This window comes from Helianthus annuus, chromosome 17 (genome assembly GCF_002127325.2).
Source record: "Helianthus annuus cultivar XRQ/B chromosome 17, HanXRQr2.0-SUNRISE, whole genome shotgun sequence".
NCBI classification, from domain to species: domain Eukaryota; kingdom Viridiplantae; phylum Streptophyta; class Magnoliopsida; order Asterales; family Asteraceae; genus Helianthus; species Helianthus annuus.
In genome coordinates, this window is record NC_035449.2 from 50,937,009 (window position 1) to 50,961,428 (window position 24,420).

Below are 24,420 nucleotides of genomic sequence, written 5' to 3' on the forward strand. Positions count from 1 at the left end.
AAATACAATACTTGAAATAAAAAAAACCGAAAAAAAACAGAAAATAAAAAAACAGGAAAAAAAAAACCGAAAAAAAACTTAAAATAATTCATTAAATTAAAAAAATACAATACTAAAAATTTACTTTGGGGCCTAATGTGTGAAAACAGAAAATAATAAAGTTTAAAACTATAGGGGCCTAAGTGTCAATATCAAAGTTTTAAAACAAAGCCCTTCTTCTTCTTCGTGCATACGACCTGCAAACCCATTTGGAATTCCGGCCAAAAATCCGGCCAAATCAAACCCCACATTCCATCTCTCTCTCTAAACCCACATGTCCTCATTTGATTGGCCATTCAAACACCCTTGAAGCGTTTTAAATAAAACGCCGGATCCATTTTTTTCGAAAAAAACACCCCAAAACGCCTAGCGTAGTCGGGGGCCGGGCGTTTTCCGGCGTTTCCGGGCGGTATCAGGGGGGGAACACGCCCCAGTACGCTTGGTCAAAGGGAGATTAGATGATGACCTAGATTTGCCTACGTGTCAAGTTCTCAGCTATGTCACATAGCCCTTGCTGATGTCATAATTCAGATTTATTTATATATATGAAAATCTATACTATCTAAATATTATCTATATAATAATCAGATTTTTATTTATTGTATTGTTTTTTTAGGAGGCAAAATTTGAAATGCATAGGGAGTTGTTTTGGCCATTTAATGCACTCAGAAGTAATCATATCTCCATCCAACTCTCTCTTTCTTCTCTATTCAATATCACAGACGATATATCTCCATGAAGATTCTGACCTCCTGCTTCCGAGAACAACCTGTAGCCGCTCCAAATCAAGGTATAAATCTTGAATCCAAGTCGACAATCGCCGTTGAATTTGAATATGATGTTTTTTTTTGATAACGTGCTTGGAAATAATCTGGGTTTAGGTTTTGGTAATATGGTGTTTCTTGTAGGATCGTTTTCGGCCCTGATTGAGTCGATCAGAAGAATTCCTATCCAAAACAAGAGGCGGAAACTAATGCTTTGGTGCAATTTCAGCTGGATTCACTTTTAACTGTTGTTGTATTGATCTTGATAACGATTACAAGCTCTGACAACACTTCGGCAGCACTTCGTGGCTTACCGTAAGACAACCCCTACAACTATCTGAATGATTTCGCTCTTACAACCTTTATATAGGTGAACAGATTTCGTTCATACAGACATGTACATATGAGCGAAACCTCACAGTTACCATATAAGCGAAATCACCTCTTGACACAAGAGCGAAATCAGGTCAAGGACACATAAGCGAAACCCTATCTAACACATGTTTCTTGATTTTCGTGTCCTATTTAATCCTATTCAACACTAGACTCGATATAAGACGTAGTCGACAGACGGATGTACCAACAAACTCCCCCTCGGATGTTGACGGAGTCTTCAGTGTCGAGTCTTCGATTGTCAACCTACAGTCTTTATCAGTCTTCGATCTTCCTCTGAAGTATTTGTCATTGCGAGAATCCTTCTTCTCTAACTTCATCATCAACAAACTCCTCTCTCTAGGATATTGAATCTCAGCATCAGCAAATCCAGAATCAATACTGGCTTTCTTTGCTTTATCATGGTGTCTTCAGACTCCCCCGTTCAATCTGCTGGGATCGTAGTCTGGAATTCTTTCATTCATTCTAAGATCGTGATCAGGCTCTCATCTGGTTCAGGATTGTCACCTGGCACTCATTTACCTGCACAATCTCCACCCACACATAAGTTTCTTCAAAGATTAGACCTTTAAGCTTTTGATACTTTTGCAAGAAACTTACAGTAATGATTTTACATTCAGGATCTTTTCTTGGCTCTTATCATGCAAACTTAACAACTTCACATACTCTATCCCAAACCTTGTTCTTCATGTTTAGCACTTGGAATTTTGAAAATCAGCTTCTCAATACCAGTTGTTGAAAATCTTTTTGAATTTTTCAAAATTTATGCTAAAACACACTAGAATCGTTTTGGATTTTCTGAAAGAAAGTAAATGCAGAAACTGAATATTTACAGATAATATTTTTGTGAGTTCGTGCAAGAGGATCATATCAGTTTCTGAGACATATCACTAACACCGTTAAGCTTGATTACATTTTAAGTTCTAAACAATTCACCTAGATTGTCAGTATGTTTGTCCACTTAAATTTTCACACAAAGTTCAACTGTTTCGAGATACGCAATTAGAGTCTTAATTACTTAAACTCATTCGTGTGTCCCACCACTTGAATATACTCCCGTATCCAGATCCCAATATTCAGTCTTACAGGTGAGTATACCACAGATGATATCTGTAAAGGGGTTAAATGCGAGGGCCGTGAGAGCTCAGGTCGATACTTCCGTATACGCAAAGAGATGGCTTCGACTTTCGGTGTGTCCCCTTTAGAGGATCTTTTTATTACAACAGCAGCGACTATCAATTTTATTGTTTCATCAGCTTGCTGAGGGCGAGCTTATATTTCAAAGCTTTTGCAGAAAGTATTATCCGGAGACTAGGTCAGTATTTCCATACAGCAGAAGTCCCGGAATAATTCCCCAGATATCACTGAGCATAAAGACCTAGTATCTCAGAATATGGGACCTTTCAGACAAGATTTCAACGGTTACCTATATATTCAAGAAATTGTTAACCCACAGAATAAGCAAGTTTGAATTTAGGTTTATATCTCGTTATAGTCTACTAAATGTGTAAAAACCTACCGACATATCCGCAGTGAGATTGTTTATCACATTTTATCTTTACATTTCTTTAGCATGCTGTGATAGTTCACTGATGTACTATCATTTCCTCTTTTATGCAACAAAAACTCATTTTTAGTTTTATCATGTTTTTGGCTTTTTTTAATTATCTAATGTTTTTGGATTTTCAAAAAATTTCTTACTCCCCCTAAAATTCAAAAAACATTTAAAGAAATTGAAAAACAAACTATACAGAACATGACAACTGATATCGAATTGCCTCAATTCTCCATCCGCTTGGCATAAACAATCAGAACTCCCCCTCACAACAAACTATTTTCCATAATGATTTCAAAACACTTAAGTTTGTTTTAATCAGAATGGTTTTTCCGGAAAATAAGTTTTGTTGATTTTTCCATTTGTAAAGTTTGGGGATCAAATCATCACTTTGTTTGCCAATATTTTGAATGATAGTTAATTCAAGTTTAATCTAATGACCTTGATTAACCACTGGTAGAGTCAACCTTAACCAAATTCTGAACCACTTGTATCAATCATAAACATGCAACTCAAACCTGTTTTTCAACCAATTACCATCTGTTGGTTGAATTCTCAAGGTGCCGATTCCTACTCCACTCTTACAAACCTGGGAGTTCCGGCAAGTCCTGCTTTTCAAAAACACATTTTATAAGTATTTTAAAGAATGATGCCGATTCATGATCCACGATTACCAACTTGGGATCTCCGGCAAGTCAGGTTTTTATTCTTTGAAAAATATATCCACCCAAGCCTGACCTTCCTAGGGTGTATCATCCTCATCTTCTTGATCTTTGCTTTCAACGAACTTGTGAACACGTCTTTTAGAAGCATAAAAGTCTTTGACACTTTTGGCCTTACCATTGGCCATTTGTCCAAAGATACATTTCACATTTCCGTTGAAAGTCTTTTCAACATCAAATTTCTTCTTGTCAGAATAAAATTGATTTGAAATTTCAACTTTTCCAACCTTTTTCATAAAATTTTCAGCACGCAACGGTGGAAAATTTTCATCGTTCATAGTTGGAACTGATTTTTCAACCTTTTTCTCAACACGTGGCTCCTCTGATTTTGTGGAATCAGATTCATCACCAGAAATGTTACCTAAACCCTTCACAACCTATTTTTGATTTTTCAAATCTTCTTTTCTTTTCAAAACATTTTTTGAACATTCTCCTTTTTCAAAAGTTGAATTTTCAAAGCCTGTAAACTTTCGGGTTTTCAGTTCAGTGTTATCCACAACTTTCTCTTTCAATTTATCAGAAACTTCCTGTTTTGGTTTGAACGTCTTCGGACAGTTCCTAGCAATATGACCAACAGTTTTACACTGTAAACAGGTTCTCTTTTCAATCCTTTTCTGAACATCATTCTTCTCTACTCTTGTTGCTTCTTGGCAAGGAATTCTCGATTTGTCTGCTTTCTGAACATTTGTTCTTTCTCAGCCTCTCATGTTTTCCCTGAAACAAACACAGTTTTTGGTTTATAAACTTTTTCATTTTTATAGTTTTTCGGTTGATTAAAACCTAATCCTTTCTTTTTGAAATTACGATTATGGTTTGGTTTCTTTTGGAAACTATAACCACAATTGTAACCCATTTTCTTGTTAATTCTATGTTGTTCTCTTGAAGTGTATTGTTTAGGTTTTCCAATAAGATTTAAATCTTTTATTTCAGAAATATTAATTTCTGTTATTTTGAAAACCTTTTGAATCATTTCAAATCTGACACTTCTTATTGGAAAAGCTTCATCAGAATATAATGTGTCAGAATCTTTCAAAGTATATGCCATTTTGAATGATTCATCATTCAAGTTAGATTTTGATAGCAAAAACTCATTATCATAAACCCGTTTGTCCTTTTTGAATGTTGACTTTGACGTATCGGACTCAGACTTTGACTTGGATTTGGACTCCGGTTTTAACTCCTCTATGTCATCTTTATCTAACACCTGATCGACCACACTTTTTATCAACTTTGACTCATGATCAGTGTCGGATGACGTGTATGTGACATCAATATTTTCTGGCAAGTTATCCGATGGCCCAGACTCCCATTGTAAGTTTATTGCCTTTTCGACTCTTGCGGAATTTGGATTTCGAGGTGAATATCCATTTTCGACCGGGGGCGGACATCGATTGTAGACCGCACTTGGTTTCTTACCAGAAATCTTCACTTTATCTTCGTCTTTTGTCACATATTTCTTCTCTTCTGAAATCTTTACTTCTTCAAAAGTCTTCAAATTCTCCACAGCCGGATAAATCTTGTCAACAACAAAAGTAGAACATGAGTAACTTTCTAATAACTTGTTGACTCTTTCAGTTTCGATTCTTTGTGTTTCCAGCTTTAATTCCAGCTCAGCACACTTCTTTATGTGAAAATTGACATCATCAAGTTGTCTCAGGTACGCTCTCTTCAGTGTATTCATTGCCACAACTTGTTCTCCGTTTGAATCAGTATACTTGTTGATTTCTCTGTTCATTGTATCATAGGATTCTTTCAATCTGTTTATGTTATGCAGCAACTCATTGTTCTGCTTGATTAAAGAATCACAGTTCATGCACTTTTCAGGAACTTTGACAGGTTCTGGATCAATTTTGACTTCAAACTCAGGAACATCCTTGACTGTTCTGTTTGATCTTAAAAATTCAGCTCTTCTCTTTTTCTCGGCTTCAGTTTCAGCTTTTAACCTCTCTTCCTCTTCTTCCTCTTCTTCAAGCTTTCTCCGTCTTGCTTCTGCAGCTTCCATTACTTTTCTGCATTTTTCGGCACATTTCAAATCGTAGGCATTTTCAATGAAAGCGTTAACATTTGAAATGTTTTTAGACATCTCTTTGGCCATGAGTTCTTGATCTGGGCAAAAATTGTCCCAACAGAAACCTTCAGCTAACTTTTCATCATCTTGTTCTGCCAAACACACTTTGCTGTTTGTTGGAAGATATTTTTCCCAGCTAAAATTATCATATTTGCCCTGATTAACTAAACATGCTCTTTTTGATCCTTCAATCACATCTCTCCCATGTGCAGTTTGTGCCTGATGCGGTGTTGGTGGTGTAACTTGATGATAAATCGCCTTTTTGTGATAATCGTTGTTTCCAAAAGGATTCTGGGCTCCACTAACTTCACGATTTTTGCACTCCCTCTTGAAATGCCCCTTTTCCCTGCAACGAAAACATGTAACTTTATATTTAACAAAGCCTAAAGTTGAAACATTTACATCACGGAAATCATCTCTTCCCGTAATTTGTTTAAACTTCTCAGCTCGTCTCAACACACTAGCCATGCACCATTTAATGTCCATCAATTCCATTTCCTCAGCATCGATTTGATCGTAATCTTCTTTCGTGAGCATTGGATTACCGATCTTTCCGGCCACAAAACTACTATAGGATTCCAACACCATTCCCAACAAAGACATTTGGTTTTTAGCTACTTCTTCAGAATAATCTTGATCACTTTCAAGATTTAATACAATATTGCATTGAAGTTTTCTTCCATTTTTTGTTGCAGAAATGTTTGGATCGAATGATGAAAATCTTGTGCTGCTTGATCCCTGGGATGATTTCTTTTCAGAAGAGTCTTTCACACTGAAAGCAGTTTCAATTTTTGGAGAATGATTTGTTGTTCCAGTAACACCACTCTTGTAATACAAGCTGATATCCTGTTCTCCATCGTAGTTCTTCATCCTAGCAATCTTCCTCTGCTCCATCTCTTGAGCTTCCAGGTGTTTGATGAAGTCTCCCAGTGTCATCTTTTTAAAATCCTTTTTGTTTGATTTCAGCATCATCAGAAAAGTTCCCCATGTTTCATGTGGTAGCGCATCTGCAAGTTTTTCAATCAATTCATCAGTATCCTTTTTAATTCCAAGTTTTGTCATATTTCTCACCAAGTTACAATATCTATCAATTATTTGCTTGGTGTTTTCAGATTTCAAACCACGGAATAAATCAAATTCTTTCTTCATGAGAGACATTTTGTTTTTGAGCATATCATCACTTCCAACAAATTTTGCTTCCAATTCTGTCCAAATTGAATAAGCAGTTCCATCATGTCGAAGCAGTATCAAAATGTCTTCTTTTATCGCTTGCTGAAGCAAACTCACCATCAGTTTCTCATCCCTATATTTCTTTTTATCTTCCGTACTCATTTCTCTAATTGTCTGCTACACACCATTTGTTGTGGGTCTAACATATGGTTCTTCAGTATGTTCCCACACATCCAAATGGTAAGCGTCAACCCAATTCCCAAACCGTTCGGACCATGCATTGTAATCATCAATATCCATGTGTTTAGGCGGTTTCTGAGACATCCCGGTTTCACTTTCAAGTAAAGCATTCTGAGTGATTGTGATCGGGCTAGCAAAGGCATTATAGAATTCGTTGTCCATTGTTCAAAGTTCACAAGTTCACAAATTTCCAAGCTTATGTAAAATCAGGTTCTTGAAGCGAAATCCCAAGTGTCACAATAAGCGAAATCACAAGTGTCACAATAAGCGAAATCTCAAGTTGTCCACAAGAGCGAAATCCCAAGTTGTCACTAAAAGCGAAATCACCTAATGGTCTTATGAGCGAAATCACACTTGAATGTTCTCAAAAGCGAAATTAGATAACTGGTTCACAAGAGCGAAATCAACCAGTGTCCTATGAGCGAAATCAATTGATGACGTCTTTTTGCACGAGAAACTAAAAGCGAAACCCTAAAAATACTGAGTTTTAAGTCGATTTTAATTGTGAAACTTTCAAGGGTTTATTAATACTTGATAACGAGTGCTGTGTGTGAAATTGAGCTGGTTTTATCGTGAAAAATTTTCAAAAATGACAAAGAAGGTGTAGAAAATCAGAATATGCAGCTGAAATGGCAAGAACTCTTCCTCCTGAGCTCTGATACCACTTGTAGGATCGTTTTCGGCCCTGATTGAGTCGATCAGAAGAATTCCTATCCAAAACAAGAGGCGGAAACTAATGCTTTGGTGCAATTTCAGCTGGATTCACTTTTAACTGTTGTTGTATTGATCTTGATAATGATTACAAGCTCTGACAACACTTCGGCAGCACTTCGTGGCTTACCGGAAGACAACCCCTACAACTCTATGAATGATTTCGCTCTTACAACCTTTATATAGGTGAACAGATTTTGCTCATACAGACATGTACATATGAGCGAAACCTCATAGTTACCATATAAGCGAAATCACCTCTTGACACAAGAGCGAAATCAGGTCAAGGACACATAAGCAAAACCCTATCTAACACATGTTTCTTGATTTTCGTGCCCTGTTTAATCCTATTCAACACTAGACTCGATATAAGACGTAGTCGACAGACGGATGCACCAACATTTCTAGGGTTTATAAGCACTAGCGTTTGTCTGGGTTGTTAAAGATTCTATATGTGTTTAAGATTTGATATAAAAATGGGTTGTTAATTTTGTTATAAAAATGATGAATTAGATCTGGGTTTTTGATCCGTAACTTTGTGTTATTTTTACGGCCAAGCTAGGGTTTATGCCACACTCTGGCAAGATCTCTGGCCAACAAAGTATCCGAACATTCTATTTCATATCTTGCTAATTTCATATAGATGGCCGATTCTGAAAAAAATATCTGAAATCTCTACTTAATGTTGTGTGTTGCAGATTTACTCTGTCAGAAATGTTGTTGCTAATAAGTTGAAGTCACTTGCAGAGGAATTTAGTCCTCATTGAGGAATAGAGCACATCGTTCCACAGGTTTGTCTCATTATTTTGAAATTCCAGTTATCAATTTTGGCTATTCTGTTTTTTTTTTTTTTGTAATTAGATTTCTTAATATTTGCATCACTTGTGTTGGTTGCATAGATATTCGTTTAATAGGATAGTAATGATGAAGGTAAATTTGCATCACTTATGTTGGTTGCATCACTTAATATTTGCATCACTTATGTAAGTCTTCTGTCACTTTCCGTTTATATTAATATTTGAATTGGTGAAAATATCACACGTAACTGGAGTGTATCAAATGTTGTTGTTGCAAATTGGCATGTTTTGACTACTTTGCCGCTGTTTAACAATGCAATTGGAGAATTACAGGTGGCGCTACTGATTCTGACATGTTGGATTGCCCAATTAGTTGCTCTGAAATCAGTTCTTGGCTATGGCTATGCGCTCTTGATCCTGACATGTTGGAATGCCCAATTTCCTCACTTTTGCACCAGATCCAGCTAATGTAAGGCTTAATATTTGCATCACTTATGTAAGTCTTCTGTCACTTTCCGTTTATATCAAAATTTGATTGGTGAAAATATCACACGTAAGTGGAGTGTATCAAATGTTGTTGTTGCAAATTGGCATGTTTTGACTACTTTGCCGGTGTTTAACAATGCAATTGGAGAATTACAGGTGGCGCTACTAATTCTGACACGTTGGATTGCCCAATTAGTTGCTCTGAAATCAGTTCTTGGCTATGTGCTCTTGATCCTGACATGTTGGAATGCCCAATTTCCTCACTTTTGCACCAGATCCAGCTAATGTAAGGCTACTGTCACTTTCCGTTTATATTAACATTTCAATTGGTATTTCAATAAGGGGTTGTTTCGATTGACCCTTTCAACAAGGGGTTGTTTCGATTGACCCTTTGAAAAAGTCTTTACGATGTTCGATTAATCAAACAGAAAATACTTTTTTGGGGTTCAGTTGTTGGTTTTATTTTTGTTTTAGGTTCTTTGTTACATAGATTTGTTTTCTTTGCTTTATGCTAATGTCAAAATATTATTAGAATATTTTGTAGCAGAGTAGAAGACCGAATAAATAAATCAACTTTGTTTAAACAGTCATACAATTCTTAAGCAAGAAGTAAGTGAACATATCTATAAGCTATTCCTGTCCAATATATGTTTATTGATTTATCACTTTATCTTTGTTCTAGGCCTACTTTTTTCCTTTGTTTTTTTTGGTTGGGTATGATTCATAAGTAGTTGCTAAAATCGTTTTCCCTCATGTTTTGGTATGATTATGTTCTATATAAAAGATGTAGGGTCATTCTTTCAAAACTGTTATTAATTCTATTAAAACTCTCGTGTGCTATTAATTCTATTAAAACTGTTAAGAGGAGTTGTAAATCCAGATTGGTTTAGTTTTACTACTATGATATGTTAAAAGTTTTCATCTTTTCATTCTTTATTGTGGGCATGAAACCGACTTTTTTCATGAAAAAGATTATTATGTGATTTGTAGGAATGGGGTGACCGTTCAATGCTTGCAACCATAGCTCTTGGGCAGGTCAGGTAAAAGTGGTTGACTTTTACTATACAAAAAAAGCGCATTTCAATCCCAGCCCGTTTTCACTGCATAAAAATGGTCGCTTTTAACATCATTTGGAAGTTTAAATCATTTAGTAAAGAATGCATCAGTTTTGGTTTTGCTTTATCTCAAATCAATTAAATTTATCAAATTTTATTATGTAACGGTTTGAACTCAGGATTCTGTAATTTTGTTGTGATTTGTTTGATTTTGGTTGAAATTTATTGGATGCATGTGGTGTTTTATCTTACTTTGAAGTTTGCTTTATTTAAAAGCTTTATTTGTGGTAATTTGCTTAATTTTAGAAATTAGGGTTCTAATTTGGGGATTTTGATTACATGTAGTGTTTTCAAAGAGCTCTGCGGTCAACTGTCTTCTATTAGGTACAAGATCTCTGTTTTAAAATTGCTTATGAAAATTGTTGATAGTTAAATATGATTGATTTGTTTATGTATCAGGTGCAGATGTTAACCGTCAAGCTGTTGAAGTTCAGCTATGTTTATTACCGGATTTTGTAATGGATGTATAGGTTTGTTTAATTAGGTTTTGTGTTTATGATCATTAACCTAAATGGATTCTCAATCGTTCTAAAAATTGAAGATGCACCAGACGCTCTGTACCGTTGCCGAGATCTCGACAGGTATATGTTTCGTATTTGGCCGACTAATAAAAATGTTCAGGGTAATTTTCAAATTGTCTACTACTTAATATAAATTTAGTTTTTTTCTGTTATGGTGATTTCCGATGACTACAAAGTAACTGAGCGATGACTCGATTGCTATTTGCGGTACAATTTGAATGAATTTAATGTTTTATCTAATTAGAAGTGTCCACTTTTATATAAATTAATTACCTTTTTGTAGTAATTTGCTTAATTTTAGAAATTAGAGTTCTAATTCGGGGATTTTGATTACATATAGTGTTTTCACAATCTATACTATCTATTAAGGGAGATTAGAGGATGACCTCGATTTGCCTACGTGTCACGTTCTTAGCTATTAAGGAAGAGAGGAAGACACAAAGGATGTATCAAACACAGTTCAATGATACAGGTTCAAGATAATAAGAAGAAACCCTCTGGTGAAGAAGCAACCAGTGATAGTGTTTTGGTGGAAAACGTGGAGGGGTCGGTGATGTTGTCGAGGGTTGTCAGGAAATGCTACATACCTAGAATGGTAATTACTAAGGGAATGCTATATCCGTTTTGCTTTCTAATCTCAAACCGTTTTTAAATAACTGTTTTAGGTTGCACTAAATGGTTGTTTGAATACAAGGGCTTGCACCATAGCCCTCTGCTTTTAAACGGTTGTTTGAGGATTTAATGTTGGAAGGCTGTTTGAAGGTTAGGGCGCGTTGAGTTTTCGTCGAACAACCGTTTGAAAGTTGGGGCGTGGGGTGGGGTGGGAATAGTATGCCTCAAATCAACACTCAATTAAATTTCCAATCCCGATCTGGTTTTAAAGAAACCAGTTTTAACTTCTGATGACTGATACTTAAACCGATTGGATTAACTAGAGCTACAGAAACTAAACAAACAAACAAACTACTGATATGAAAACAAAAAAGATCCCATTGGTTATATAAACAGTTCCATTAGTTTGAGTAATTCTCAACAATTTATTTAATCATATGTTGTTATCCTAGAAGTTAAAGGTGATCATTTATCGAGTTGGATTTATTGCAGCCGCTGACGTTTGATTTCGTGAACGCTGCTGGAATTGATGACTACGGTCTCCTCAGATGGCATGCAATTTAGAGAAGGTACTCATAACGATTATTAGTTGTGTTCGGCTGTTCAATATTCCTGATACTAAAAATACAAACATGGTTTTTTTTCTTAATTTTTGCGTGTTTTTGAAACAGGGGTTCATATTAACAAGCTGCCTTCTTGCCGCGTAGCATTTCCTGACAACCCTCGACAAAGTCACCGACCCCTCCACGTTTTCCATCAAAACCCTATCACTGGTTGCTTCTTATCACTGGTTGCTTCTTCAAATTGATCGGTTCAGTTTTGATCACCTTAGATGGTTTTGTCACCTGAGGCTATGATGGCGAGATCTGGTGTGTTGTTGCAACATGCCCTTATCGTTGCCGGCTGCCGTTCGCGGTTGTTCTAGGTAGCGTTGGGTGTAATCGATGTTTGGTTGATGATAAATAGATCGATGTCACCTAAGGGATATTCAGTCAATGATATTGATGAGATGTGACACGACCCCAGACCCACCCAGGACGGAATCGGGAGTCGCGAGCAGCCAAGCGATACCGGTGGTTATTTTTGAAAACATTGCAGCGGAAATTTCATCAGGACCGTAAGTTAGGAAAAATATCAGAGTTTTAAAACACCGGATTTTATTTATTAAATAGATGGGATAAACCCATGTTTTACAAAGGTAGCTTTCATAAAAATGATATTTCTTAATTTGATTTAATTAATAAAATAAGCCACTTCTTGATGCCTTCGGTGCCGGATCCAATTCTTACTCCAATATACTGTAATTATCTGAAACACGTTTTAAAAAGGTTTTTGTCAGCGGGAAATACTGAGTGAGTTCATTCAGGTTTTATATAAAACAGATTTGTTATAATTCACAGTATTAAGAGCGATTACAATGTTTCTGATATCAATCCAACTACCCACAGTACTTGTCACTCGAACATCCATCGGTAGCCTCTTTGCCGATGGTGTCTGTGACTATGGTCATATCACTCATTGGCTAACTCGTTGTCCAATAGTGACGGTTATCAAGTAATGTATACAAAACCCCACATACCGGCTGTAATTTGGTGATTACAAAGACTTAATCCCTGTAACTATAACTTTGAAAAATAACTTGGAGTTTTGTAAAATAGTTGATAAAAAGAGAATGACTCACTTTATAAGCATGCAGGATTGAGTTAACAAGCTTCTTGATTCTACTTCTTCCGATAAATTTAAGCATGCACTTTATTATTCTGGATCTTCTGATGATTTAATAGTTTGTTTGATTGTAAGTGTGTAGTTAGGAGTATTCTTGGTAGTTAAACATATAGTTTAACATAATGGAATACGTATTTGTGTAAAACCCAAATCAAACCTTAACGGTAGTCACGAGATTCGAACCTTAACGAATTTCACAAAGTGTAGCACTTTGGATTCCGTTTACCGAAATCACAAAGTATAGTACTTTGGCATCCATTTGACGAACTCTCAAAGTATAGCACTTTGGCATCCGTTAGTTGGTTCCTGAACCGATCGGACAGAACATCGCATCGGTGATTTTTGGTTAGAACACCAACGTATAGAGAGAAGAATAGAAGAAATGAACAAAGGAAAATGAATTCCTAAGCTTCCTATTTATAGGTAAGAAGTATGAAAGTTCTAGGAAGTTTCCTATAGCTTTTCTAGGAAGTTAGCTATACATCTTCTAGGAAGCTTCCTATCCACAGATATCTATCCTCTTACACCTTCCTAGCACCTTCCTTTGACATTATCTACTTCATATTTATATATTTCTATTTAGGTGATTAGTAGATCTTACTTAGCTTAATTAATCTTGCTTAACTTAATTAATCGTTCTTAGCTTAATTAATCTAGTTTAGCTTAATTAATTCCACTTAATTAATTAATTAATCACACTTAACTTGATTAATAGATTATTTAATCTACTTAGTTAACTTAACTGCTATGTTTATTTAAGTTTACTTAACTTATTAAGTATTCAAGCAGTTTCCTGATTACGGGTTCTAATTTCTAGACACAATGGAACTCGTATTGGTGTATTAACTCAATTCAACTTTAACGATAATCACGAGATAGAAATCCTCACAACGAATGACAAAGTGTAATCACTTAAACATCCATCGGATTCACAACGAATGACAGAGTATTCCCCGAGTTCGGGTGATACTTAAACATCCTGTCGGAATCACGACTAATGACAAAGGATAGCACTTAAACATCCTGTCGGATAGTTTCAATCGATCGGATAGAGTATCGTACCAGAGATTAGAGTTATTACCCTAATAACGGGCAGAGTTTAGGGATTCAGAGGGTAAAATCCCGAGCTATTATTTACAAAAATAAAAGCTGACGGAAAGAAAAGAATTGAACAGCAATCGAGTTAATACCCGACATCGTAGCAGCACCACGCTACACTAATTAGTGATTTGTGTGTTGTAAAGTGAATAACTCGACGTCAATTTAGAAATTGAGCGTCATTTGAACAGTAGAAATCGAATGCCAATGTCGGCTATTATACACGAAAATTGACATGCTTACGGACCGTAAGCAGTATCCCTTACGGTCTGTAAGGGACACCTAATCACTATAGACTTGCCGCGTGTGGGACTAGCCTGGATGAGTCAACACTTTCGAAAATTTAGATTTTGACAACGTTTATTAGGGATAATCGTCAACTAGGGTTTACCCCCCCCCCCCCCCCCTGAGATTTAGGGGCCTTGATCCTGATTCCTATTGTTCTGAAATTTTTAGGGTTTGTGCAGAATCATTTGGGTGTCTGAATTAGGGTTTCCTATTGGATGAATAAAATAATAATTTATAGTTTCGGGTGAGGGTTGTTACATCCTCCCCACCTTAAAAAAAATCTCGTCCTCGAGATTTGGTTTATGATATTTCTTTTTGACTTATGTTATATTTTGGTCAATAAAACAATACAGAGTCAAAATATTTAATTTTGTGAATACGAGTTGTACCATAAGTAGGATTCAAAGATTCAACGGAATTAGTTCAAGAAATTGATGACAAACGAATGTGATGAAATGATATAATTTCTAAGATGACGATGTTCAATCCAAAAGATATATGATGAATAGATATTTAGAATGAATGTGAAGGACTTTTAGAATCAATAAAATTTCTTGTCAAAAGAAAGCTTACTTTGATTGGCAACTGAGTAAGATTTTTAGAATTGCCAAGTTCCAATTGAAATAAAGGCATAATAAATATTGAATTATGATATGAGAAAATCGATGTACTGACATGAGCGAGTTGTAAAGATATACGGAAAGAAAATAGAGTTAATGTATCATTGTTTAAAGTTACAAATTTGAAACAATGTGATAGTATATTATTAGTGACCATAGTTTTTCATACTATGTTCTATAGATAATAAGAACAAGTTGTTTTGGAATGACCAATTTATATTATATTTGTAAAGCAAATGTATATATATTATTTATTACACACTTTTACTATATGTAAATGGTCACTACTTTTTAAATAAATATTATAGTATTTTACTATATTATATAAAATAACTTATATTTATTATGTAATATATATTACAAAACACTGCAATGGAGTTATTACATTACAAAATATTTTAGTATTATTATGTTGTAAAAGAATTCACTTTTATTTATAATGTTAATGAAAGCGGTAAATAAAGGTGTAAAAATATTTATTGCACAAAAGTATTTGTGAAATACTTTGTAAATATATATAATACTTAATGTGATTACTTATTTTTATTTTGAAATCATATAATGTTGTGACTGTATTTACAAATGTTGTAAATAAGTGAAAACGGGGACTATTCTTATATATTACCATGTTCCCTTAACCCAACGTAGTAGGTGACTACCATATTATTTTTATATGGTCATTTTCTTGCCAGAGTGTTACTGTACATCGTACCACAAAACATGTGATAGATTATTATTTTATTTGTCCCTCTAATTCTTGTTTTTTTTTATGAAAATATGTTTCTCTTTATAGTACAAAATATTTTATATATAATTGAAATTTATTAATTAAGTATGATGACTTAGTTTATTAACTAGTCATTATCATGGTCAGATATTGGTTAGTGCTGCCTTGTTTAAGCATAGGTGGCCAGTCCATGCCTAACTAAGGCTAGGCTACTCAATACATGCCCTTGATAATAACTCTAGTATCTAAAAATAATACTGATACTATTACTATTAATATATTATACGAAAAATTTTATACGAAAAAAAAATATAAATTCTTTACCTTAATGGTTTTATCAGAAATTTTAAATACAGGAATACTATATTGTAAGTTTCTATATATAATCAATTAAATTTATATAATGTTTTTCGATCAATGATGATAAAGTAAGAATTATCACGAAAGGCTCAATTGAGGTTATAAGGACTATGGAATTAGGACATGAAATGGTGGATCATTATCTTAGCACATAATTGTGTTAAGATTGCTTTTATAAATAAACAAAGCGGATTCAATATAAATAAATAAATAATTAAATCCTAGATTAGCGCAATCTTCAAAGTTGTAAAAATGTCATCATAAGGTGATCGTGATCAAAAAAATAATTCAGTGAAGTCGAAGGCCAAGAAAGCATGTTATGGTTCAAGAGAATCGAAGTGCTTGTTGGGATTCTTTCGACTTCGAATATGATGGCTTAAAATATCATATGGGACTTTGAATTGAATACGGATTGCGAGCAAGTTAACTTGGGTTGAATAGAACGAGTTTAAATAAGGAAGTTCGGACATGATTATAACAGAAACCATGTATACCCTTCAAAAGAAAATCGAGTTTTTCAAGAAATTCATTGATTCGATATTAAAGAGTCGTCGCTTTTTAAAAACGCAGTTTACAATGAAAAGATCAAGTATAGCGAAATGATATTTGAACTTTTGATAAAACAATGAATCGGAATGAATTCCTCCAATGGTCTTTATAAATAAACGAACCATATGCACAACAAACAGTGCGTGTGTAACGTGTGGATTTATCAAGAAATGAAATGGATCAATATTTGCTACTATGAAAGAAATCCTTATGGTATGATGACCATTAGGGGAAGTAGCAAGGCCAAAGTCTATTTACAGAGGTCAAAATTTTAACGAAAGAAATATAAGAACTTTATCTGGACTTTCGTGTGATAACTGTTGTTAAGTGACATTTCCAGGGAATGTTGAATAAAATGAAATAGGGGATTTGCGAAGGTAGGTGATTCCTTTTTGCAGTGCTAATAATTATGACTCAGATTGGATTCTTGTTCTAACGTACCTTAGTGATACTCAGATCGTTTGTAGGATCATGTGGCAAAGTGCCGCTTTTTGATTAGTAGTACTTCTACTGACGGAATTAGTATTGGTGTCATCATGCCTAATTTATATTTTTCAAAGGTCTTGCCTTGGAAGTCGTGTGTGATAAACTTCGACGTCTGTGGACATATAATTTAAGTTTCATGTGTTTTCTTGTGCATTAGCACAACTTTACATGTTTCTTACTTGCGTTAATAGTTTATGGTAACGTGTTGGAAATTCTTATACTTTTGATGATATCCCAACTTAAAAGGGTTCTCATTGTACGAGTTACGAGGTAAATGATCAAACAAAATAATGTTTGACATTGGAAAAGAGATTCCTGATAAAGAAATCTAGACACAGATGCTTGTGCTTTATTTCAACTTGTCAATCCTTATGGTTTTTGGATTTCCTTATAGATATATCTATCTATATAATCACATATTTTACATGCTGTAATATACATACCCTCTATAAGGTCAATGTATTTAACAGATTCATATTTCCAAAAACAAGTCAGATATCAGGTCATGATATTATTTAGGGAAATCTTGTCACTTGTTTGACATACTTGTACCCTGTCTTATCCGGTTCGCGCCGGAGCGGTAATCTCAGTATATCCGGACAAGCTGGAGAGTCTGTTACTCTATACCCAGTTTTGCCGGAGAAAATTTTCTATTTCCCATAAATAGTATCTTTTCAAGATTTTAAAAGTGCCTCTTTTATTAGGGCTTTTATCCAGAATCAATGAAATTTGTATTTCCATAACATATCTTTATTCTAGACCAAGTAATGTTAATAGACAAGAATAAATAGCAATTAAGTGGTATTGTCTGCTAATCGTCGTTCTTATGGCATACCAGTATCCATTACATGATACTTATATAAGAAATTTTATCTTGAAGCTTATATTGAGGCAAAATTCTTAAGTTCAAGTCTAAATATCATCCGGAGTGCTATCAGATAATATTAAGTTCCTAACTCTCCATTTAAACTTAGGTATTATTACAACACCTAATTGTTTAAACAAGTGGCTTAGCTTATACTAAGGCATCTTTTCTTATGTTCAAGTCTAAATGCTATCAGAGGTGCTACCAGTTAATAGCAATCTCCTAACTCTTTTATTTAAGCTTAAGTATTATTATCACAACACTTACAGGCTTAAAGCAGCGGCTCTGATACCACCTTCTGACATGACCCCAGACCCACCCTGGACGGAATCGGGAGTCGCGAGCAGCCAAGCGGTACCGGTGGTTATTTTTGAAAACATTGCAGCGGAAATTTCATCAGGACCGTGAGTTAGGAAAAATATCAGAGTTTTAAAACACCGGATTTTATTTATTAAATAGACGGGATAAACCCATGTTTTACAAAGGTAGCTTTAATAAAAATGATATTTCTTAATTTGATTTAATTAATAAAATAAGCCACTTCTTGATGCCTTCGGTGCCGGATCCAATTCTTACTCCAATATACTGTAATTACCTAAAACGCGTTTTAAAAAGGTTTTTGTCAGCGGGAAATACTGAGTGAGTTCATTCAGGTTTTATATAAAACAGATTTGTTATAACTCACAGTATTAAGAGCGATTACAATGTTTCTGATATCAATCCAACTACCCACAGTACTTGTCACTCGAACATCCATCGGTAGCCTCTTTGCCCGATGGTGTCTGTGACTATGGTCATATCACTCATTGGCTAACTCGTTGTCCAATAGTGACGGTTATCAAGTAATGTATACAAAACCCCACATACCGGCTGTAATTTGGTGATTACAAAGACTTAATCCCTGTAATTATAACTTTGAAAAATAACTTGGAGTTTTTTAAAATAGTTGATAAAAAGAGAATGACTCACTTTATAAGCATGCAGGATTGAGTTAACAAGCTTCTTGATTCTACTTCTTCCGATAAATTTAAGCATGCACTTTATTATTCTGGATCTTCTGATGATTTAATAGTGTGTTTGATTGTAAGTGTGTAGTTAGGAGTATTCTTGGTAGTTAAACATATAGTTTAACAGAATGGAATACGTATTTGTGTAAAACCCAAATCAAACCTTAACGGTAGTCACGAGATTCGAACCTTAACGAATTTCACAAAGTGTAGCACTTTGGATTCCGTTTACCGAAATCACAAAGTATAGTACTTTGGCATTCGTTTAACGAACTCTCAAAGTATAGCACTTTGGCATCCGTTAGTTGATTCCTGAACCGATCGGACAGAACATCGCATCGGTGATTTTTGGTTAGAACACCAACGTATAGAGAGAAGAATAGAAGAAATGAACAAAGGAAAATGAATTCCTAAGCTTCCTATTTATAGGTAAGAAGTATGAAAGTTCTAGGAAGTTTCCTATAGCTTTTCTAGGAAGTTAGCTATACATCTTCTAGGAAGCTTCCTATCCATAGATATCTATCCTCTTACACCTTCCTAGCACCTTCCTTTGACATTATCTACTTCATATTTATATATTTCTATTTAGGTGATTAGTAGATCTTACTTAGCTTAATTAATCTTGCTTAACTTAATTAATCGTTCTTAGCTTAATTAATCTAGTTTAGCTTAATTAATTCCACTTAATTAATTAACTAATCACACTTAACTTGATTAATAGATTAGTTAATCTACTTAGTTAACTTAACTGCTAAGTTTATTTATGTTTACTTAACTTATTAAGTATTCTAGCAGTTTCCTGATTACGGGTTCTAATTTCTAGACACAATGGAACTCGTATTAGTGTATTAACTCAATTCAACTTTAACGATAATCACGAGATAGAAATCCTCACAACGAATGACAAAGTGTAATCACTTAAACATCCATCGGATTCAAAACGAATGACAGAGTATTCCCCGAGTTCGGGTGATACTTAAACATCCTGTCGGAATCACGACTAATGACAAAGGATAGCACTTAAACATCCTGTCGGATAGTTTCAATCGATCGGATAGAGTATCGTACCAGTGATTAGAGTTATTACCCTAATAACGGGCAGAGTTTAGGGATTCAGAGGGGTAAAATCCCGAGCTATTATTTACAAAAATAAAAGCTGACGGAAAGAAAAGAATTGAACAACAATCGAGTTAATACCCGGCATCGTAGCAGCACCCCGCTACACTAATTAGTGATTTGTGTGTTGTAAAGTGAATAACTCGACGTCAATTTAGAAATTGAGCGTCGTTTGAACAGCAAAAATCGAATGCCAATGTCGGCTATTTATACACGAAAATTGACATGCTTACGGACCGTAAGCAGTATCCCTTACGGTCCGTAAGGGACACCTAATCACTATAGACTTGCCGCGTGTGGGACTAGCCTGGATGAGACAACACTTTCGAAAATTTAGATTTTGACAACGTTTAATAGGGATAATCGTCAACTAGGGTTTACCCCCCCTGAGTTTTAGGGGCCCTGATCCTGATTCCTATTGTTCTGAAATTTTTAGGGTTTGTGCAGAATCATTTGGGTGTCTGAATTAGGGTTTCATTCGGGTGAGGGTTGTTACAAGATGCTTCTCACCTGAGACTAAAACTATGATGAAGCAAACGTCTGTCCGAATATACGCGAGGTCTGACATTTTCAAATCTATACTATCTAAATATTATCTATATAATAATCTGATTTTTATTTATTGTATTGTTTTTTTAGGAGGCAAAATTTGAAATGCATAGGGAGTTGTTTTGGCCATTTAATGCACTCATAAGTAATCATATCTCCATCCAACTCTCTCTTTCTTATATATTTAATATCACAGGCGATATTTCTCCCTTTCTTCTATTATCAAATCATTTGTATTACTTTAGCAAATCATTTAGTGTTGACTGTGATGATGAGTAAAAATGAATGCAAAGTGCATTTTTCTTGTCCTTTCAACATGAGGCTATGATGATTTTGTAGATCTGAGTAAAATTTGAATGAAGATAGCATTATGGTATGGCAAGGTCGTAGGATGGCAGTTGTTCATGCTTTTATGCACAATCTGAGCCTAGCATTCTGACAATATAAATATTTTGCAACTTCACCATAAATGACCTTCGCCGACGCTGTGTTGGTGATTAAGGTTTTGAAAAGGGATCGTGTATAATTGTTGTCACATCTATACAAGAAAAGGGAGTTTGCAAAATGTTAGAGATGCCTATTTAGCTGTATGTGAGGACGCCGGTAAGTTTTCCAATTTTTCGTTTGTAGATTGGTCATATAAATTGACGTTTGGACCTGATTCCTGTGTTTTGTTTTACATGTGGTCGTGTGGCTGTGGTGGTTTTATCAACAGATCTTAGTGAATTAGATCCACTGCATGTAATGTTGCTACCGAGGTACTGTTATTATATACAATATTATTTTGATTAAATTGTAATTATAATATGATCAACATGGACAATGTGGCATATCTTAGAGGTTGACCCGTAAGTAAAGTGAGGTCATCTTTTGAGAGATGACCTCATTTTGCTTACGTGTCAACTTCTTAGCTATGCCACATAGTCCTTGCTGATGTCATAATTCTGATTTAATCAAAATAATATTGTATATAATGATTTTGTAGATTAAAGTGTCCTTTCAAGATGAGTCTGTGATGATTTTGTAGATTAAAGTGTCAAGAAGAAAGAGAGAGATGGATATTTGATTACTACTCACAGGTACATTTAATGCACAAAACAACTTGAACGTCTCTACTCAGACCGATGAAGATGATTTTATCATCTGAGGTTACGATGGTGAGATCTGGCCTACTGTTGCAACATATAAAGCATCATTGCCGGCTGCCGTTCGCGGCTGTGCTAGGTAGCGTTGGCTGTAATCCATGTTCGCTGTCACATAAGACAACGTTTTTTAGATTGTAAGCGATATTCAGTCAATGATGTTGATGTGATGGTTCTCACCTGAGACTAAAACTATGGTGTTTTCCAAGAATTCTATGGTTGACGGTGCTCCCAGAGTGTTTTGGTAGTAAGCTAGGGTTCCGGGCACTTTCCGGTAACTTAGATGCGTTTCCGATGAAGCAAATGTCGGCCTGAATATACGCGAGGTCTGACATTTTGCAATCATTCGTATAGTTTAGTAAATCATTTAGTGTTGACTGTGATGGTGAATAAAAATGAATGCAAAGTGCACTTTTCTTGTCCTTTCAAGATGAGGCTATGATGGTTTTGTAGATCTGAGTAAAAATTGGATGAATATAGCATTATGGTATGACAAGGTTGTAGGATGGCAGTTGTTCATGCAACCTCTCTTGCAGCCATGGTGTTGTCATCTTTATTCATAATCTGAGCCTTGCATTCCGAAAATCCAAATGTTTTGTAAGTTCACTATGAATGACCTTCGCTGACGATGTGTTGGTGATTAAGGTTTTGAAAAGGGATCGTGTATAATCGTTGTTACATCTATACAAGAAAATGGAGTTTGGTTGGTCTGAGATGCCTATTTAGGTGTATGTGATGACGCCGGTAAGTTTTCCAATTTTTCGTTTGTAGATCGGTCATATAAATTGACGTTTGTAACCAATTCCTGTGTTTTGTTTTACAGGTGTTTGTGTGGCTAGTTTAATGTGAATTTGGTTGAATCATCATTGCCATTGATACAGAGTAACTGTGAAGATGTTAAGGTTGAAGCAACTGTCTCCTACAGATCAGGTGGTTACTCTCAATTCTCGATTGTTGTTCAATCAGAAAGATAAGGTACTTTTTCCATCCCTGCAAGAGAGGTTCTTGGTCTGTTTGTTCTTAGTCATGATTGGTAATTTCAAGAATTTGTAGTTTGATAAAGGTTTCATCTTTTTTGATTCGTTTTGTTTGTGGTGATGATTTTTGTTTTGTTGTAGTGTTTGATTTGTTTGGATGGGTTGTTTATAGATTCAATGATCTTTGTTTTTTTTTCATTCAGTTTATTTTTCACTTAAACGTGTTTTGATAATAATAGCAATTTGCTGATTACGATGACGGTTAGTTTGATAAGCAGCAAACCGGTGTACACATGTGGAGGCTGCGGTGCAACACTTCAAGTTTGGTAGCATATAACTAACTACTTGTGTTTTGTTTTTTTTGACATTTTGTTTGCTTTTATGTTTTAAGATTTTAATGTGTTAATACAGCCAAGAAGCGGAATAACAGTACAATTGACACCACATCACACAGACCAAACAACAATTCTTCAGGAAAAACCGGTTAGTGCATTCAGAAGTTAATCTGAATTATGGATTGGTATTAAGATGTTTGTAAATTGGTTCTTTGTTGTCAGCTGATGTTGAGATTCTTGAATCAGTAAAAATCCGGTGCCATATAATTAAGTACAGGTTATACTTCAAGCTTTCTCGATCTGTTTGCAGGCGAATAGGTTGACTCGATGAGGTATGAAAAACGGAATTGATAAATTTAGTGAAAATGTGATTGAAAGATGATAATTCAGTATTTGAGGATCTCATTCTATAGCCTCGATAAATTCAGGGGTGTTTTCAAATAATGCTTCCTAGATGTTTCAAGACCGACAAATGTCCACAGAAGCAGTACTGTTGACATTTGTCGATCTTTGTTGGTTTTCAAACATCTAGGAACCATTATTTGAGAACACCCTTGCATTTATCGAAGCTGTAGAATGAGATCATCTACTGTTGGGTTATCATTTTTCAAACCCATGTTCCCTAAATTTATCCATTTTGTTTTTCATGCATGGATATAATCTGTTTTTTAGTATTTGATTTGGCCGATGACCCATGTTCAAGGATCACTTATGTTTCAGACTATACAAAGATTGCCTTTTGGTTATCACAAGGTTATAATTATACTTAAGCTTATAATTAATATGGTCTCATTCGTTAATAAGCTTATAACTATACTTAAGCCATCAAATTCTTTCTGTTAGGTCTCAATGCACCTAATGACAGCAACCAACATTGAGTCATCACATTCTTTCCGTTTACATCTCAGGTAACGGTTTTCCTTAATACATCTCGAAACTTAGGTTGTTATATATGATTTTTCAATGTGGTTTTGAAACTTACGAGATAATAATTGTCAATTTCAGGTAGGTTGGGTATTGAGACCAAGAAATTCAGCGCCACTTGCAGATATGGTTTCCAGGTCAATATTTGGCTTGAAACAGAGACAGAGGACTTTTGTTTCTGAATGTTTTGTAGCTTCACTTATGACTTATGCCTGATGTTGTTGTCAATTCATAACTATAATGTGAATGTGAATTCATTAAATAATTTCACATCATATTTTACATATAGATGTAGGAAAAAAACTCTGCACATGTACACTAACACATACTGTCTTTAACATTGTTTTATAAAGATATGTAACTAAACGCAAAGAATTTAAATGATATATTCAGGGCCGGCTCTATAGGCTTGGTAATCTAGGCACGGGCCTAGGGCCACCAAAAAACAAGGGCCTCCAA

At 35.0% G+C, this 24,420-nt stretch overlaps 2 long non-coding RNA genes across 2 annotated transcripts; both read left to right on the forward strand.

The window, feature by feature from the left end:
- Positions 1-9,936: 9,936 nt before the first annotated feature.
- Positions 9,937-10,686, forward strand: LOC118489286. The gene is made up of 3 exons (XR_004887020.1): positions 9,937-9,985; positions 10,346-10,384; positions 10,460-10,686. It is a non-coding gene; the product is annotated as an uncharacterized LOC118489286 (long non-coding RNA).
- A 12,604-nt stretch (positions 10,687-23,290) lies between these two features.
- On the forward strand, positions 23,291-24,078 carry LOC110920755. The gene is made up of 4 exons (XR_002581881.1): positions 23,291-23,369; positions 23,710-23,790; positions 23,881-23,945; positions 24,043-24,078. It is a non-coding gene; the product is annotated as an uncharacterized LOC110920755 (long non-coding RNA).
- The last annotated feature ends 342 nt before the right edge of the window (positions 24,079-24,420 follow it).